The following is a 14,183-nucleotide window of genomic DNA, read 5'->3' as shown; positions in this document are numbered from 1 at the left end:
TCCTCCCTCCTGGCAGCATCTACTTCTCCAGCTCTCTCCTCACATTTTTTGGTTTGTTTGTTTTCTGTTTCATTATGGGGTTCTAAAACTGCACAGTCAAGATGCTGAGGAGGGAGGAAGTGCCTTTGCTTTGAACTTGTGCATCATTGTGCCGAGCCCAAGGCTTATCAGACTATGGTTATTAGCAGATATTGTGAGTTTCTCCCTAGGTTCCTCACTCCAAAAACAAAGCAAAAAAAATTAATAATAATAATGAAACAAAAACCTAGGGAAAATGAACTTTGGGCAGTTTGGTGTCTCTTTAAATCTTGGTGCAAAGAGGAACTGAGTGATTTATAGGATGCCCCATGGTTCTGTGGAAAGAGTTTTGAAATCAAGGAACTGAGGTTTGAGCTCTGGGACCATGAGGTCACAGGCTATTCAACTCTCTTCTTCTTCATCTGTTAAGTGAGAAAAATAAGTATTATCACTTCCCAGGGCTTTTCTGAAAATGAAATGAAACCAACCACGGGAAGGACTTAGAAAACTGCTCAGTGCTCACTAAAATGTTCACGCCTTTCCTGTCCACAGTTCTAAGCTGAAGAAAATACATGACTTTGGACATTTGTCCATGAGTCAAAGTAAATAAGCCACTTATTTGAAGCTGAACAACAGTTCCCAGAGGTCAGGTACCTCAGCCTGGAAATGAAGACCTTTAATAAAAGGGGAGCACAGAGCAGCACTCCCCAGGTGAAGCAAAGGTCCCATGTGATCTTCTATTAGAATAAATTGAATGTCAGCAGCTCACTCACCCATGAACTTGGACTGTTAAGAGAGCTTTCCATACACCTTGTCTTAAAAATTTCAAACACGGTCTTGGTTCAAAGAGTCAAGGTCAAAATTGGTTCAAAGAAATCATCAAGGAAGCACCTAACTTAACCCATTAACAATGGTACTGCTTAATGACAACAATACCTTAAATTTGTATAACATTCTAGTTTGAAAGGCACATGGTTTTGTTTAAACATCATAACAATAGTATGAGATTGATATTAACCACATTTTATAGCCCAAATTCTGAGGGCTTAAAAGATTTACCTTATTTCACATAGCAAGGAAATGGAAGAAATAAGAAGCAAGCAGCTCTCAAAGTGGTTCATCTCAACCCTGTATGTTTAAAATTATCAGTATTATGGCCCACCCTCAAACAATTAAATTAGAACCTCTGGTGGGGGTGTGAGGAGGGCAGGGTCCATGCAGTCATAGTTTTATAAGCTCCCTAGGTGATCTGAAATCCAAATTGAGAACAACTGGTGTAAGGGAAGAGTGAAAAGCACCAAAGTTAGGACCCAGGATATCAGACATGGGCAAAACAAACAAGTAAGACTTTGCTAGGATTTAAGCTCCATTAGAGTGGGGACTTTGTGGGTTCTGCCTATAACCCCAGAACCTATAATGGTACCAGGCAACAAGAAAGACACTCAATAAATATTGGCTAGTGAATGAATGAACCAAACACTATAAATAAGGAGGTGGAAACTTCAACAATCAGATCCAGCCTGCTACCTTGTTTTATAAATAATGTTTTATTGGGATATAGCCATGTCCATTTGTTTAGGAATTGTCTATGACTGTTTTCATGGTATAATGGCAGAATTGAGTAGATGTGACAGACTGTATGGCCTACAAAGCTGAAAATGTTTACTACCTGGCTTTTTACATAAAAGGTTTTCTGGCTCCTGCTCTGGCTCTGTGTCATGAGCAGAGCAAATGTAGTAGCATTACATGATGGTAATGCTGAGAATATAGAATATTATTGATATATTATTAATATACTGAGAATATAGGCTCTAGAATCAGAAAAAAACTGTGGAAAGTTCCTGGCTGTACCACTTACCTATTGTAATACCTTGCAATTTTTTTGGTGGGGGTAGTACTGGGGTTTGAACTCAGGGCCTCATGCTTGCTAGGCAGGTGTTCTACCACTTGAGCCACTCCACCAGCCTCTTGCAAATTATTTTGTCTTTGTCTCATCCGAGAAATGGGATGGTAATAAAATGATACCTCCCTCATAGGGTTGCCTGTGAGAGTTGTCAGTCCCTACCTGAGAACTATGGCTATGATGGTTATTGTAGTTACTAGCAATTAGCCAAGTAGAGGGAAAACTAAGAGAGTCAAAATCTCAATCCTGTATCATAGACAGAACAAATGATGTGGTAGGAAACTATCAACAGTGAAGAAGCAGCATGGTAGAGATGTGAGGTTTCCGAGATACAGGTATCACCGGAAGATATCAGGGGTCAGGCTCAGGGTGTGAGTGAGGTGTTCCTATATGGCTAACTGCTGTGTCTACCAGCAATTCCTATCATTCCTCAAGGGTTTGCTTAGGTTTTATGGCACCTAATCTAGTTACAAGAATGCCCCACCTTTATTCTCTTGTTTGTAGTCCTCTTGACTTGAAAGACCTGTCCCCAGTCCTATCTTCCTGGTTAACACATTCCCCTAAGCTTGCTCAGACATCCCCTTCTTTGTCAATCTCCCTCTGCCTCTGCAAGACACTTTACAACCAGCCTTAATCCCAGGAACTTGTCACATAGCTCCATTGTGGCATTTAACACAATGCATTACAGTCAAGGAAAGACCAAGTCTCCTTCATATCCTCTACATGTTTGGAGCTCCAAGTTGCATTGTAGAACCCACACCTGTAAGCCAAACAGTGTCCATTAGACCCTAGCTCTAATTCAGTAATATCCACATTATTTCTTAAGGCATGGGTAAGACTTGCCCAGGTCCTGAAGGAAATGCCAGAACAATTCACCACAACCAACCCCATGGAAAGGACTCCGCAGCAGTGTATAGACAATGTTGATTCTTCATGTCATCATCCCTCAACTCTTTGGTGTCCCCGCTATCTGGAACACTTCTCTTAGGGGATAGCCAGGTATAGGGAAAGATGGAAGAAATTTAAAACCAACTCTTTGACTTCTTCTCAGAAGATGTGAAAGGCTGGGTTTGGGCTTCTTTGGACTTTTCATATCCATATGCCAAGATCACTGGGAGCTGACTTGGCATGGTCAGCTTTCATTAGTGCAGAAGTAGAGAAGCTTGGTCATGGATAACAGCAAGCAGCAGATGACTGCTGGCTTTGCTCTTAAACTACAGAATAGATTGCATGGCTCTTACAGATTTTAGTGGTAACTTTATTTTGGTGGGTAATCTATATTGTGTGTGTAATGATGTTAAAATGAAGTGCTTTTCTAATGGTTATGGGACAGCACATAAAACTCTTCACCTTGAATTAAGTATTTCTTTTGTTCATCCCAAAATGGACAATTAGGAGGTACCTCCTAAAAGGGAAAGGAAGAGAGAGAATGAAATGGTATTTTCATATAGGCTCCCACTACACACATGGTGCTATGTGGGTAATTTTGAAAAAATGTAATCTTTATTTGGTTTGTCCATATTATGAACTAATTCTTCCTTTCTTAAACAAGTAGGCCAATAACATGCAAAGGCAAGTAGCTCCCTTTACACCCCAGTACTTAATGTTGATAACCTAGTAGTGTGTCTTTCTTTAACTTCAATTTTGTTCATACAATATTTGTAGGAATGTGTACTGGTATGGAGAGGTCTTGCTTGAATGCTTGACTTTCACTGAAATTGAATCTTACTGTGTATTATAGCGTACTTCCCCTTGACCCTGTGTCAAGGTTATCCCCACATGGATTGAACTTGTTTTTTATTTTTTCTGACTTTTTATGCCTAGACATATACAGCTTCATATATTTGAGGTCATATCTGGCTTGCTAGGATGTTCATTTTTTTTTTTGTCAGTCATTAAACCACGTTCTATCTTCAACGATCACCCTGAGTCTGCCAGATCAAGCATCATCCATCACCAAAGCTTTGCTTTGGCTCAGGCTATGTGGTAGATATACATAGCCTGCTGACTACCCTGGGATATGACTTCCTGGTGCGTTTTTCCACCTGGGTCTAAGGAAACTATGGAACATGAGGCCCTATGGCTGACTGTGTTAGTCAGTGTTCTGTAACTATAACAAATACCTGAGATAAACTTATAAAGAGAAAAGGTTTATTTTGGCTTATACTTTTGTAGGACTCAGGCATGTTGCTTTTGAATCTGTGTGTGGCAAGGCCACAAATCATGGTGGAGTGTGTGTTGTGGAGCAAAGCTGCTCGCCTTATGTCTGAGATTCAAGAAAGAAGACCATCCCCTCAAAGGGCACGCACACAATGACCTGAGACCTTCCACTAGGCCCCACCTCTTAGTTTCCACTTCCCAATAGCATCTTACCAGGGACCAAGCCTTTACCACACAGGCCTTTGGGATATATTTCAGATCCAAACTATAGCAGTGACCTTTTTCTTTGCAAGTATCAGCCTGGCCTTCTTGGGCCTACTAAATCACTGAATATGCAGGAAACAGGGAGTGTCAAAGACTGATAGACTGGATTGGAGAATAGTCCTGATGGAGCAAATCAGGCAGAGTAGCATAAGGTCATGTGTTTGAATGATACATTTAGTTTATCTGTCCAGGTCCACATCCTTGTGTAGTGGATGCTGGACTGCAGGAATGGAGTCCCCAGCTTCAGGAGTGCTGGCCACAGTCAGCTGTCTGTGGAATCACCTCAGCTGAAGAGACTAGCCCTGCCACAGTCACTCCTGATCATGCTGCCTTGGTTATGTCACTGAATGTGTCACCCTTCATCCATGAAGGCCCAGCTCCTCTGCCTTAACGTGGGATGTTCTGAAGAGCATCCAGCTTCAGGTTCCCCATGGGATTGACTGAGGCTTTAGAAGAGGCTGCACTGAATCTCCACTTCATCCTCTGCATCAGGCTGCCTGCTGTCCTCCCATACCTCCTCAAAGCCATGATTCCAAGAACCTTTCCTGATGAATGTCCTGCCCCTGCATTCTGTCACAGAGGCTGCCTCCCCAGAAGCCCGCTTTGACATTTAATAACCTGTCTAGCAAATACCCAGCCTTGTCGGTGCCTCAGTTTCTCCTCTGTAAATTGGAGAAAGCAGCGTTCTTCATAGGGCTATCAGTAGAGTCAATGGGAAGGTATGTGTTAAGTCTTTGGCACAGAGCCTGGTAAAACTCCACGAACTTTAACTACGCATATGAATTTGTTTTGGAGGAGTCCGTTATTTTCTAGATTACTTTGGGAGATATGTCTGAGTATGAAAACATGCATATTTTTTCCTGTGCTCTGTTCTGGGTGCTTTCTAGATGACACTCACCTGATTGTTCTAAGAGCATTGTATAACTGGGTAGAGTGGGCTAATGTCTTGACTTGTATTGCCAGATACACATTTGTCTCCTACCCTGTGCTAATCACAGGGGTGTGGGGATATCTGGATGGAAGTATGACATCCCCCTGCCCCCATCCTTCCTGGACACAGGAGACTGGACAAGTTGGCCTTCGGGAATTTCTCTACCTCATTGGGGCTTTTGTAAGATGAAGGGGGTGTTTTCAGGGGACCCTGCTGGGCCACTGAGGGCTGCCTCCCTGTCTGCATAGATCTTATATCATGCCTGCATAGAGGGCCCTTTGACAAACCTGATTCCTCCCTGTGGATGCTTGTTTCTTGCTCCTCTGTCCCAAGCACAGGTAGTCTGATCTGGTTCTGTTCTTTGAGCATTCTGCTCTCAGGTTGTGTACACAGGCTGTCCAGCCCAAACACCAAAGCAAAGCTTGTTGTTCTCTGTGCTGGTCTCAGGAACCCAGGATCACAGCTCACCATTTGACCATGTTCCCAGGGCAATGCCAACACCTGCTTCCTGATTTCCTCCCAGACACCACAGCTTCCAGCCTCAAGTCCCCTTGACCAGGGCAGGGACGGAAAAGAGTGATTTCAGGCCAGTAGCAAGAGAGATACATCCATGTTTCCCAGCGACAGAGGCAGCTTTGGAGATAGTCTGAAAGAAATCAAGTTTGTGCAGACTTTGGGCAGTAGAAGGACTAGCTACTTTAACTCTCCTTTTCTATTTTAGTCTCCAACAATATATTGATCTGCCTGTCCCCCCACCATGAGGTATTGCTCCAATAGTTGCCCAGATATAGAGCCAGGAAGTACTCTGCCATGCTAAGACACACAATCGATACTTCACCATCACTGCTGCCATGAGCACAGGAAATGCTCTCCATGTCCATCTATGGCTGCCCACATGGAAGTAGGGCCAACAGAAAAAATGAATAGATGAAACTTCTCCGCTGTGAGAGGCAGAATAGGTAGTTTTTCAGAGCTTAGGGCCTGGGCTCAAATGACCTGGGTTCAGATGCTGACTTCACTTCTGGGTAGCCATGTGACCTTGCACAAGTTACTTTGTCTCTCTGTGCCTTAGTTTCCTTATCTGTAAAAATGAGTTCTTAGGAAGACACAGTTAATGCATTACCTGGTTTAAAAAAAAAAAAGAAAAGAAAGCACTTGAAACCATGTCTTTACATAATAAGTACTAAGATATGTTGGGGTTATTGGAGGTAATGATGAAGGTGATGAGGCTGAAGATGAAGATAATTATGGTAATGAAAACAGACATTAAGTCTCATTAGCTGTGTTTCCCCAGTATCTTGCACCATGTCTGACACAGAGCTGGGCTCAGCGAAAAGTTATTGAATAAGGTTTGCCATTGCTTTTTGCTAAGTGTCTACTGTTTAGTCTGCTCAGCTCTCTACCAAAGAAAAAACTATCTTTTCTTTTTACAAATTTTATAACAGTTTTTATTGAAATTCAACATAATTTTAAAAAACACATAATTTATAGCTATATAGGTCAATGAATTTTCATAAACTGAACACATCTGTGTAGCTAACACCCAGTTCAAGAAATAGAACACTGCAAGCGTCCTCCCCAAGAAGCCCCCTGTACTCCCTTCTACTCCCTGCCCTTCCACGATCCCAATCTCTAACACACAGAAAAGAGAAGAGTGTTGCCTGATCTTGAACTGCATGTAGATGGAATCATGCCAGTGGGTACTCATTAGCCTGGCTTCTTTTGCTCACTATAGTGTTGTGGTATAGATCATGTATTCTTACTGTTGTGTCATATTTCATCATGTGACAACACCCTTTGTTTAGCCATTCTTCTATTGATGGGTGTCGGAGTGTTTCTAAGTTTGGTGCTGTTGTAAATAGTCTTGTGAATATTTGTGCACCTGTTGGGTGAGCACATAAATGCATTTCTGTTGGTATGTTCCTGGGTGTGGACTTGCTGGGGCATTGGGAATGCATACGTTCAGCTTCAGGAGATATTGTAAAACAGGTTTATGAGGGGCCTGTGCCATTGTTTTCTATTTTCTTTAAAGGTAAAGAAGCAGGTGCAACTTGGTAATGCAGGTCGAGGCCTGGTGATATAACAGGGTTCCTGAGTTGCACCTGCCCTCTGTGCCCTTCCTAATCAAGAGCTTTCTTGTTCTGGTAAGCCAGAACAAGAGGCAAAGGAGGTAGTCCTCTACACCATGTGCCATACTAGGTTTTCTCACTCTTCTACCTCAACTCCTCACTGCAGTCCCGTGAAGTGGGTATTGTCAATTCTTGTTACAGATAAGGAGACTGAAACCTGGACCAGGAAACTTGAGTGACTCTGTAAAGGCTATACTGGAAGAGACTAGACTCTGAAGCTCATCACTTTGGCTTCATTGCTCATGCTGGAGAGAAAGAAATGCAGACGTGGAGACTGCCCTCTTGGGACCTGTGCAGGCTATGGGGTGGCGACTTCAAGGAAACACTCTGAAAAAAAGGAATGGAAATCAGGCAACTCAATGACCTTGGGAAGCCAAATTTCTTTCCTGTTCAGGAGCTGTTGGAGAAACTTATGAATTTCCTGGAAGGCAAGGGGAACCATAATTTACTGTCAAACGTGGGCTCTCTCAAGAGTGAAGGGGGTGCTATCTGGATGGGACATTGGGGAGACAGGCATAAGCTGAGACAGTCCTGGGTTCACTGAAATGTACTTTCCTCTCAGAAGTCTGAGTGGGCATTGTGCTGGTCACCAGGGCGCTATAGATTATTTTTAACCCTCTCAAACTGCTGTCTGTCTGGAGTTTGCCCTGATGTGTTGTGTTTTTTGTCTTCTCTGTTAAGCTAAGATAGGGTCTGACTTTCTTCTTCCCATCTCCACACCATTCCCTGCTCAAATAGGACTCTAGCAAGGTGTGCTTCCTCTGACAGATCCAGTCACCATGGAGGTTCATCTGCCAACAGAACTTTAGAAGGCTAGCACTTGCCTTGGCCACTGTGGTATTGATAGAACCTAGCATGGTGGTCGCCCAGAGCTAGCTGTCAAGAAATGCTTGCTGACTATATACACCCTTTGTCCATGTGTTCCTTCACTCCATCATTCACTCATTAATACATATAGAACAAGATCTTAGTTTAGATTTTTTCCTTTTTTTCCTGAGCTGACTACTATCCCATTGGTCCAGAAAGAGAAGTCACTTGTCTATGAGTGTGTGTGTACACACAAAAAGGACAAAGAATAGCCAGGTGCTGGTGGCTCATGCCTGGAATCCTAGCTACTTGGGAGGCTGAGATCAAGAGGATCAAAATCAGCCTGGGCAAGTAGTTTGTGAGAACCTCATCTCCAAAATAGCCAGAGCAAAATGGACTAGAGGTGTGGCTCCAGCAGTAGAGTGCCTACTTTGTGAGCACCTGCTTTGCAAGTGCAAAGCCCTGAATTCAAACCCCACTCCCACCAAAAAATAAATAAATAAATACATAAATAAAAGACAAAGAATAAAAGAAATCAACTTTATTAGTAGGAGAAGATGTTGTATCATGGCACGTGGTATCAGGATCTAGGTTTGAATTCCTGCCTTCCACCAATTTGCTAGACTGTCTTTGATAAGCTGTCAAGTAGTTCTAAGCCTTGGTTTTAGTTAAGTGTGAAATGGAAATGTCAGTAATCCCAGGATACAGACTGAGGTTAGTCTGAATGCAGTAAGGCATATGAGAAGTGCTTGGTACACTGCAAAGGGTTGAGTAATTCTTGGTTATTAATGGTTGTGGTTGTTCAACAGATATTTGAGAAGGTTATGGGGTGTTGGGCACTATGTGCTGAGTTAGGTGCCAGGAGTGAACCCCAGGGAGCAAAATGTACCCCCCCACCTCTGGGCTGTAATTCTTCAAGTGAGGTGATGATGGCAAGCCCACAGGTCTGGGGACATTTCTTGATAAGTAAAGAAAGAATAGCAAACTCTTCAAGGCCTTAGGGATTTGATGTGGGCGTCAAAGATAAGGATGCCAATGGTAATTAGTTTCTTACGAGGTCACAGCTGCATTCTCCTAGAACAAGAGCAAGAAGAATTTGTGGCCATTTGTGTGCTCTGCAGTAGCTGTGGTAGCATAGTGGCCTCTAGAGCAGACTCTGTGAGTCTCACGCGTGGAATCCATATTCAAATTCCACCACTTTACTAGGCAGATAGCTGTGGAAACTGAGCCCCCGTTTCCTTGTCTGTGAAGTGATGATAGTAATAATACCCATATGAAGCACTTAAAGCAGTCTTGGAAAGCAAGAGGTGCCCCACAAACCTGTATGTTATTATTATTATTATTGGGAAGTTTTCTTTCACTTGGAACATTAGGTACTTATGGTGCTAATGCAATATGGAGAGGCAGAAAGATCACTTTGAGATGGGGAAGACAGGAAAGGCTTCATGGAACAGGGGTGTACCAGGTATTTTTTAGATACCTTCTGCATCCGGAGCAAGAGGAGCTGGCTTTTCATCTCCACCATACCTCTGCTGTTAAAGCTTGGAGAAGAAGATTCAGTATGGAAAATTCCTTCTCTTAGGCAACGTAGATTGAATGTGTCCTGGAACTAAGTGGAATAAATGTGGTCTCTGTTCTCATACACTTCCAAAGTAGTTCATCCATTCACTACAATCTGTGCCAGGGACTCATATATAGATGGGTCCTCAAGGTACTCCAGTGTCTCAGGAGAAGAATCTAGAAGTGAAAGGTACTATTGTATCTTATCGGTGCTGTAAGAGAGAAAGATGCTTGAAGCTGAGGGATTTAAATTCCATTTATGAGTGTTTGGGAATGTACGGTCATTATAGAATCTCTTCCCAGGAATCTATTATTAGAGGAGCAATTGCAACTGTTGAGATGGGACTGTAGGGTGCTACCTGTAACAGGAAGATGGGCAAATGGCTCCTATGGTTCCCTCCACTCATGATGTCCATGTAGTTATGTGTCTTACAGGGCCCAATGAAATCCTCCTCAACTTCCTTAGACAACGTCAAGAAGGTCTACAAAGGCATTTCCCACATTGCCTCGGAATGTTAGAATTTTTGCTTCATCTGGTTCATCTCTGATATTATAGCTCCTTGTCTCAAAGCCGTGTGCAAAGGAAAGCTTTCCTCCCCTTCTACCCACACCTCTTCTTCCTTCTCCAAGTTTTCCAATGAAGAAGAGAAGAAGAAGCCAACTTGTTCAGACTCTTGTAAATTAAAGAAAAATTCTTTTGGTTTCTCAAAGTATGTAAGTGTAGTTCTAACATTAAAATGATTCTGTAGAATAATAAGCAACCTCACTCGGAATCAGAGATCCCATCCCATATTCGTTAGATTGCCCCAAAATCCATGTAAATCATATTAGATGTAGAGCAAAGAATAACTCCTTTCACCAAGGATGGAAATAAATTGATATGAACACTTTGGAGGGCAACTTGGTGTTATCTAGTAAAACTGAAGATGCATGAATCCTCTGACCCATCAATTTCATATCTATGTAAGTCTAGAGAAATTCCAATACATGAGAAAAGTGAATGAATATTCATTATAGCATGGTTTTCAGAGGCAAAAAGCAATGTGAATATCTGTCTTCAACCAAAAGACTGGTTAAATAATTCAATACGTACATTAACTGCAATACTTGCAATAGAGAAAAAATGAGGGCCCCCGGAAAGCTGTGCCAGTGAGGTATAATCTCAGAAGCAATATTAAGTACAAAAGTCAAGTTGTGGCTGGGTAAAGTGGCTCAAGACTGAAACTTCAGCTGTTTGGGAAGCAGAGATTGGGAGCAGCTCAACAAATAAGCTGGGTATGCCACATGCCTCTCACTCTAGCTACATGGAAAACCTAAGTAGGAGGATTGTGGGCCAGGCTTGGCCTGAGAAAAAAACCAGGAGACCCTATTCAAAAAATATCTAAAGGACATGCTCAAGTGGTAGAACGTGTGGCTGGTAAGCAAGGGCAAAACCCTGGGTTCAAACCCTAGTACTACCAAAGGGCAGGGGGGAGCAAGTTGCAGGAAGGAGCCATTGCTGTTAAAGTTAAGTGTGATACTCTTATTTACAAATACTTACATGTGTGATTCAAATATAAAATCATATTTAGGAATAACCATAAAATTTGGAGAGATGAACCCTTCTAGGAAAGGCAGGAAGGAAGAGCAGGGAGGGGTACTTAGATGTATAGTTTTTATTTCTTATACAGATGGTATAAGAATGTTTATTTTACGACCTATATTTTTAGATAGCCAAAATATTTTTTAGTTTAAACAAGTTAACTTAAAAAAATGGGCACACACTCCTAATCCATTCCTCTGCCCTTTGGCAAACAGACATTCAAAAGCAGGAACATGAAAGTGCTTCCTTCGGCTCTGGGTCCATGTGGGAGATTTAGGTAGATGTGACAACCCCATCAGGCTCTTCTCCAAACATCTACTCTGGATACCACATGTGCATCATAACCATAGATGAAAAATCTTTGTGGATTTGTTTTCTGGCTTGGGATTTGTTTGCTCCTATTTTGATATGTTGGTGGAGAGAGAAAATAGGGTCTTAGTGATAGAAACCAAATAACAGTTCTCTAGGTCATCCCTGAATAGCAGGTTTGCCCAGCCCTTACTTGGGAGTTACTCAGAGTTCTCACAAGTGTCACAAACTGACCAGATTCCTCATCCTGACCTCCTTTTGTGAAGAATGTGTCCATCTGTCTCAAATACTATAGGGTGAAGGACTCTCCTTCTCCTACCATAACTGCTTGGTCTCCATGAAGCTCTCTCTGTCTTCCAACAGCTGGGGCTCTGTTCCTTTTGCAAACACTCTGTTCTGAAGTGTGAAAGTGCTACCCCTGGAATTGTTTCACTTTCTTTTCCTTGAAGATGGAGCCAGGTTGACTTCTCCTCTGGGAATCTTACTCAGTGAATTCAGCTCATTCATGTGCCTTGTTCTTTATTCCATCCTCTCTCCTCTGGAATCTGGTCTGAGTCCCATTCAAAGGATGTTCATTGTGTTGGCCTTGAGTGCCTCTGTACTCTGTGCCCTACTGTGCAGCCTCTGCCCTTGACCTGCCCGGGACCCTCTGCAGCAGTGAATCCCATCTGTCCAGTAGGATGGTGCTTAAGCTGGGGACAGGAATTGGGTGTGGCTTTTCTTTCTTCATTCTACTTATTTATACAACATATAATTCACCTTAATTAAAAAGATGAAAATCACATGAAATTGGGACTTATTTGAGCAAATGCTGAGAGTATGGTTCCTCTAAGAATGTATGTTGCAGTCTCTAAGACTCTAAGAATGTATGTTGTATCAGTCAGTCTCCAGGCAGAAACTGGTGGACACTCCAGAAGGGTGTAACTGATAAGAATTTAATGAAAGGACTGTTTACAGAAAGATCTGGGAGGAGAGGAGATGGTGAGGCACTGAACGACACCAGGAAGCTGTTAACACTTCTACCTCTGAAGGGGGAGGCAGGGAAGAAGTTTAGAAATAACCTTCCTGAGGTCTCTCTCCTGCCCTCAAGTCACCTGCATGCTTCCCATGGTTTGGGTCCCACTGGGTACCACAGGCCCAGGCATCTGGGAGATGCCTTCCATTGAGGTCAGCCTCCAGGGCAAGGAGCATGGCAGAGAAGGGCAGGGAGTGGATAGAGATGGGCAAGCAGAGAAAACCCAGTACCATATCTATTTCTCCACACATTATAGCTAAGAAGGACAGACATAATAACACACCTCTTTTGATTCCCTCAGCAATAGCTTTGGGGCAATTTGGCCTTTGGTTCTGGGCTGGCTGTCTCCCAGAAACTGTGATGGTTAAGCCAGGCAGAGTCAGGAGCAGAGGAGTCTGACTCTTATGGCTGTGGGTCACCTGCTTTGTTCTGAGTTTTGAAGGAAAATGTTTCAGATCAGAGTTCGGTAACAATTATTATCATGCTGTAAACACTATGCAATTCATAGTGGCCGTGCCTCCTCTGAAGACCCTAGAGTGGTCTTTAGTCACTGGAAACTTGAGCCCTGCCAGAGCCCACTCCAAGGAACACATATTGTGTTAATTATTTTTTGGTGGTACTGGGGTTTGAACTGGAGGCTTCATGCAGACACTACTGTTTGAGGCATCTTCCAGCCCTTTTTGATCTGGTTATTTGGGGATACATCTCACTTTCTGCCCAGGCTGGCCTGGACCACATCCTCCTCTTTTATGCTTCCTATCATCCCACTGGGATGATAGATACCTGTCATCAGGCCCAGATTTTTTTCAGTTAAGATGGAGTTTTGTGAACTTTTTGCCCAGACTGGCTTCAAAGCTTGATCCTCCTGAACTCAGTCTCCCAAGTAGCTGGGATTACAGGAATGAGTTACAGGTGCCCAACTGTGCTGACCTTAAGTGCTCTGAAGGAGTAAGTGTGTGAAGGGGAGGAGGATGCCCTTGTCTGAAGCTCATGTTCCCAGAGTTTTCCTCCCTACTCTGCCTGAGAGTGTGGGCTCCATAAATTACACAGGTGCAAATCTGTCTCGGGCTCTGCTTCTAGAAGCCCAACCTAAAACATGCTGGGTCATGGGGGCTGCTCTTCATTTTCCTCTATGGGCTTTGGTCTAAACCCTTCCCCTCAGTCATGCTTGTGGCTGCTGGTGCACTCTGCTTGGCCTGGGGCTGTGGGGACACATCCACCTTCCTAGTGACAGCAGTGTGCACTTCTTACCAGGTCCGGTCAAACATGAGTAAGGAGGCATCCATTCCGAACCCTCGTGTAGGATGTTCAGCGTGGTCTCAGCTCAAGGAGAAGATTCTTAGAAATGTTGACTTGAATTCTTAAGCACACTTTTTGAAGGGATGCGTGTGTGTGTGTGTGATATTCCATCTTGCGGCAATGGCAGTTGGGTATTTATAGCTGCATCCGCAGGGCCGTTCTCACGTGGCTACAGAAAATGAGAACCTCATGTGGAGTTTGTTTTG

The 14,183-nt window shown here is 43.2% G+C and overlaps 1 protein-coding gene across 5 annotated transcripts in view; it reads left to right on the top strand.

Moving 5' to 3' along the window:
- Nucleotides 1-14,183, top strand: part of Daam2 (dishevelled associated activator of morphogenesis 2) — a 105,019-nt gene that overhangs the window by 3,907 nt on the left and 86,929 nt on the right. Inside the window, exon 2 of one of the 5 annotated variants that reach the window (XM_074082256.1) lies at nt 7,547-7,833. The exons of the other annotated variants lie outside the window; for them this stretch is intronic. The gene's annotated coding sequence lies outside the window, so the exon portion shown is untranslated. The remainder of the gene's footprint in view (nt 1-7,546; nt 7,834-14,183) is intronic. 5 annotated transcript variants of the gene reach the window in all.

Source organism: Castor canadensis, chromosome 8, assembly GCF_047511655.1.
Source record: "Castor canadensis chromosome 8, mCasCan1.hap1v2, whole genome shotgun sequence".
In the NCBI taxonomy this organism is placed as follows: Eukaryota; Metazoa; Chordata; class Mammalia; order Rodentia; family Castoridae; genus Castor; species Castor canadensis.
The sequence above is the reverse complement of the archived record's forward strand: the minus strand, read 5'-3'. Positions and strand labels throughout refer to the sequence as shown.